We start from the raw sequence: 6,004 nt of genomic DNA on the forward strand, positions 1-6,004 counted from the left end.
CATGGGGCTGGCCTTCATCCTTAGGGCTCACAGCATGGCCTGTCTATCCTATGACAAAAAGCAGCTTCCTCACCCCATAGAAGTTTGTATATTATCAACAGGATGTTTCTCCAGCCTGGCCCATACTCCAATCTTGGAACAATGAAGACAATTGCAGTTTTTTCATTCATTTGGAAAAGTGTGTGTGTCATGCTCCACACACCCCAATCTCACATACATGAAAACCTGTAGGCTGCAATAAATCAAGACCAAGGAAGCTGTAGGCTGGGGAGGCAGCACTGGACAAGGGCAGCTGAAGAAAGTGTTCAGTCCACTCTCCTGGCTTCATCCCCAGGTGCAAGGCCCCCGTGACTGCAAAGGAGAGTCCTGTCTAGGACTCAAAGCACCTTCCTGTTTGCTTGACTGCATTTGCACAATCTCTCTGAAAAATCAACTGTCTCCCCTTTCAGCGTACCCAGAGGAGGCTCTGGCTCTGCAGGGAAATACTGTGTACAGGATCTGTGACATGAAAAATATTCCCAGGAACACAGTGTTGGCTCGAGCTAGTTTCTGTTAACCCTAGGTCTGTGCTTCTGATCTGAAAGCAGGAAAAAAGAAATGCCATATTGTTTCCTCTTGACTTCTCTTACCTTGCTTGGCATGCTTTGGCCAGCTCAGACCACCTATAATGCCGAAGTGCCTGGGAAGAAAAGGTTAAGGAGAGCACCTGGAATCTGTGAAGCAAGAATGCCCCCTAATGGAAATGCAAAGGATGGTGCACCATTAAAGGTTCCCCTAGTCCACCTGATGCATCATGTCCATCTAATTGGCAACGACTGTGCTCCAGGTTGTTGGCCTTTGTCTCCAGCAAGAACGCTTCTTTTGTATATGATTCTAAAAGGCTTGAACACACTGAGTGATTGTTATCTCTACGTCTCAGCCCTGGGTCTTGTAAAGAATATGCTGAAAGAATTCAGTTGTTTTGGTCCTCTAGAATTCCAGTCCCTGTCCCCTACAAACTGTCTATGAAGCAACAGAAAACGTTCTCTAGTTGGTCTAAAGGTAGATAAGATGCAGAGACAGTTCCTCTCATTGCCTTCTCTTATATCATACTTTTTCTGTCTTGCTTAGGTCTAAGCTTTCTGAGCCTAATTTTCACAAGTTTCAAGATGGAGTACCCAATTCTTTCAGGCCGATTTTCATCTAAGAAGTTCCTATTTTCTTTGCTAAAGTCATGTGTTTGCCATTTAGCCCATTTCACTTGGCACAGAGTCCCCGTGGAGCCCTCCTACTGATGCAGTGTCGCAGGGAGGAGTCCAAACACGGCTGTGTCGGATGGCATAGGAGGTTCTGTTCAGACTTGCTGACTGCACTTACTGAGAAAAACCCACAGAGGCATTTTCCAGAAAGACTGATGATTAGCTTAAATTGAACCTGGGATAAGGCTAAGCTCTCTGGGTATTACATATCTGTTTCCTCTGTTGGCCAATTAAGTAGTTAATACTAAGTGGTGCAGAGGCGGCAGCCTCGGCACTCCAGAGCCCACATCTTGAAGCCTTTCCATGGAGCTATCTAGCCATGCTGACAACTCCTGTAGGAGACAGGACCGAGCTCATGAAGGAGGAAGGACTTACTCCACATGCCACCCAAGCAGCTCCCAGACTTCACGATAGAGAGGAACTTTAGGCCAGGGATTTCCAAGGGTGGAGATTTCAGAGATAAAAGCTACACAGATTGGTGTTGGCAATTTAATGTCATTAGAAGCAAACCACAGGGGCAGACACTACTACTTGTTTCTCTCCTCTTGGGTGGAAAATTGTTGTCAGGCTTATAGGGTGGTGGGTATGCAACTGAATTCGAACTGGATGGATCCAACCTGGTTCAGAAGAGCAACTCTTCCAGTCTGAGATTTTGTCTTTGGCTTTTGTGGGGAAAGAAAAGCAAACTGTCTAATCCAGCAAGACACATGGTGGTCTCTTGTCCAAAGGTCTCATGCATCTCATGCCAACCTGCAGTGGAGGAGATAAGAAAGTGAGCCACTGTATCTGCACATTCTGAATCTGCCATCAAACTATTATGGATCCAAAATGCTGTAAAAATTGTGTCTGTGTCAGATTTTTCTTGTCATCATTCACTAAATAATACAGTGTGGCAACTATTTGCAACTATTATTTTATGTATCAGAAGTGACATAGAGAGATTTAAAGTAATATGTGGGGCAATATGTCTAGGTTATATTAATACTGCATCATTTATGTCAGAAATGGGGCTGAGGGAGGGGTGTTCTGAAATAAATCCACAGGTGCCCATGGGTAGCTAAATATGAGTGGGGCCAGTTACTCAGCAATAAACGTACACAGACAGAACACAGGAGTGAGTCTGCTTCCATGGCATCCAGCACTCCCTCAGCAACCTTAAATCCATTCATTTGCTGTTCTGCACTTTTGTTCTCCCATCTCTGTAGTGCAGAAGAGGCTAAGAAGACTGACAACCTTACTCATGCTGAGTTCGGTTTTTAAAATGTAGCACCAAACTGCAAATCAGCATCCACCTTGCTACAGTTCTGTCTGTGTAGCTGATGTAGACAGCAGGGAAGCTGCTGGTAGATGTGGTGCCCTCCGATTTTGTCATAAATTATGTCAGTCTCTTTCTTCTGATGGAAATCAGTGTTCCTTTGAAGATAATTTCAATACTAAAATGATTTACTTTTCAATGAAGTCCTTTTGCTTAAACTTTTTGATAGAGAAGACTCATCCTAAAGTTCCATTTTAATTTCCAAACAACTTCTTAGCAACATACATCCTCTGAAATAATTATTAGAATGAAGTTCAAGTAGCTGATGCAACACCATGTTCTTTTTAGTACATTTTGAAAGGGCTCTGCTTGTGCCCCAAAATTTTAACTTAATGAAATGTGCATTCTTCCCTTCATAGCATGTTCTACTGCACTCAATGTTTGTTTTTTTTCTATCTGATATACTGGAACTTCGTCAGGGTAACATATTAGGCAGCTTGGGAAACTTGTAGAGTCTTTGAAACTCACTTGCCTGAGATCAAATTGGAACCTTGCTGTTTGATTCTTCTGGCAGGGATCCTTGCTTGCAGATGGCACTAGCATGGGAGCCGTGACCCACTCTGAAGAGTATCTCAAGGTATCAGCAATGACTAAGGCTATCTTGCTCTGGCAGAGAGTTCTCCCCACCAACAGCATCAAAGATTGAGGACAATGAGGACTGCAGTGCTGCAAGTCAGGAGCAGGAGGACAAACTGAAGTCTGTGGGGTTCAATGAAGCGCTCAAAGAGAAATGCAGCCAGCCAGGCCTCAGGCACAGAAGGACCTAGTGGCAGCATCCTTGTGTGACCTCTGCCCCAAGTTGACTCCATCTGCTCCAACCAAATGTTATTTATCCTTTCTTCTAAGGACTGACACAGTCACTCACCAACTCCCAAAAGTCTGGAATTAATCAACTTCAGAGGAAGGGAAGCATCTTTCAGGAGGTTGTACCTGTGACTATCTAGAAGCTTACACTTGGGAGCCCTCCAGTGGCCACTGGAAAAATTGAACTCTGGTCACTGGGCACCAGATCTCTTGAGAACAATCCACAGGACACAATTCCCAAGAATTACCTTTAATCATATGACAGCACCTCATATGACACTGAGACATACCTTGAAAAGGAAGAGAGTCCTGCTGCCCTAAGGAAGCAGGTCATGGCAGAGGAGAGAAAGCGGGCACTGATGGTGGCAGTTGGAATTCATCTCACTTCCTTTGCCAAGTGTGGCACTTGGGCTTTTCTGCCCTCTCCACCTGCTGAACTAGCTTGGCTTCCACCCAAGCTGAGGTAGGATGCTGAAAAGCGTGGGGGGCCACTGAAGGGAAGGTGTCCTAGGAAGTTAGTTCTGCCCATCTCCCCCACAATCATCTGCAGTCGTACAAACTGCCATTGGGCCTGGGTAAGAACAGAATCTTCTCTTAGTTACTCATGTCTGGGATTAAATATTTCCCTTATAATTTATTTGATGACTGACTCTTCACACTTCTTTCTTTTTTTTGCTTTTATGTATTTAGTACAGGGTCTTACTATGTAGATGGGACTTGTAGTGATTCTCCTGTTTCAGCCTCCCAAGCCCTGGGATTACAGGCACACCCCATCAAGCCCTGTCTCAATTGCCCTCTCAGTGTGCCCACATGTGGGGCCAGCACGGCATGCTGGGGATTGAACCCTGGCCCCTGTGCTTTGCCTAAGCAGGCACTTTAGTTTGCTAAGCTATCTGGCCAGCCTGATTCTTCACATTTCTTTGAATCTACTAATTAGTGATTTCCATCTGGTACATAGTCAGGACCAGATAGATGTTGATGATATCCAAATACTTTTGCGATAAATATTTCCTTAGCTCTGGTTGTGTATCAGGTGTTTGCCGAGTCACATCGTTTAGGAGTCCTGCATCCCTCCCCCACCCCCATCTCCCCTCCCTTGTCCTTTTCATCCCTCTCTTCTTACAAAACTGAATTTTTTTTCCTGCCTAGGGAACTAACAATTGGACATACAACGATTAAGTTATTTAATCATTTTCTGCCATGAAGGATAAAATGTTTCCATTCATCAAAGATCCCTTCATATTTATCACAAGATGTATTAAGAGTTTCTTAAACTCAAAATTATGACTCCAGCATTTAAGTTCTGAAGTCCTTTCTCCTGCTCCCTAGTGAGGGTGACATGAGAAGATGAGGTTGCTCTGAAGGTGCTAGTGAGGAGGAATATGTCACATAGAACCATCTGGATGAGAGGTCAGCAACTGGGCAGAAGTAGTGGAAAGATGCACAGAGGGCTGCAGGAAGCAGCGGAGGAGCTATGCAACCCACACGTCATGCATTAGCATTTCAGGTTGCAGACTTTGATTTAAATTTACTGGGTGAGCACCAGGTATGAAGTGATGAGAAACAATGAGAGGTGTGAGATGTGATTGTCCAGATGCCGCAGCCCCCATGTGCCTTGTTAGCATGTGGCATTCTGTGTTTCCCAAAGATGCTCGAACAGAATTTTCACTTCTACTTGATTTCTGCAGTGCAACCCCAGCTTGTATCAGAAGTGTGGTCTCACTCTCCTCTCAGAGTACAGATGGACTTAAGATCTCTGCCTGGATGAGAGCTCATTGGAGTGACAGCCACACTTCCCCCTTGGTTGCTAGGATTGCTGCACATTGAGACTTAAATTCTAGTGTAAGAAATCGGTGGCCATACTGGCACACTGAAGAGGTGAGCCACCAGGCAGGTGAGTGATCCAGCTCAGATGTCAAGCCCAGTGCAGCCTTCTGATGACAGCAGCCCCTGCAAACTTCTTGCTGCAGTGGCATGGGTGACACTAAATGAGTACCACCCAGAAGAACTCTGCCTGACTCCTCAAACCACATATCGACAGTACCAGCAAATGTATGTTTTGAAGTCATGAGTTGCATGGCAATAGTATTTAGGAAGACAGTGAAAGTGTTGATTTTATCATTCCCATTTTAAAGATGAGAATGGTTTTCTGTTCAGTAACATGTGGTAAGAACAAGAGACTGACACAGAAGCCCTTGAGATATGAGCCTGCCTCTATGACTTCCAGACCACAGATGAAGATGGCTGTGGGGAGGATAGTATCTGGAAAGGATGGGGTAGTAGAATAAAAGTCCTGCAGAAGTGAAGACAGAGATGGCTTTGACACACACGACCAAGAAGGATGCATGTAGATAGTGGCTTCTGAGCTTGACTTTAAAAATTAGGAAGAAGAAATATTATTTTAAAAAAGTTAAAAATGGGAAGAATTTCTGTGCTAGGGAATCTTTAAGGAATTGAAAACTTGATCTTGGATTTTTCACTCCTCTGTGGCTATTACTTACTTTCATCTAAAGTTAAATTATGCACCAGCAAAACCACTGAACTATTTCATCAGGATGAGCAGTGAGCCTTTGACAGTGACCACATCTGCCAAGGACTACTCTCTTTAAGACTTTGAAATCTAAGGCTTTCAGAATTTAAAAAAAAA

This window comes from Octodon degus, unplaced genomic scaffold (genome assembly GCF_000260255.1).
Source record: "Octodon degus isolate 3935 unplaced genomic scaffold, OctDeg1.0 scaffold00004, whole genome shotgun sequence".
Classification (NCBI taxonomy): Eukaryota; Metazoa; Chordata; class Mammalia; order Rodentia; family Octodontidae; genus Octodon; species Octodon degus.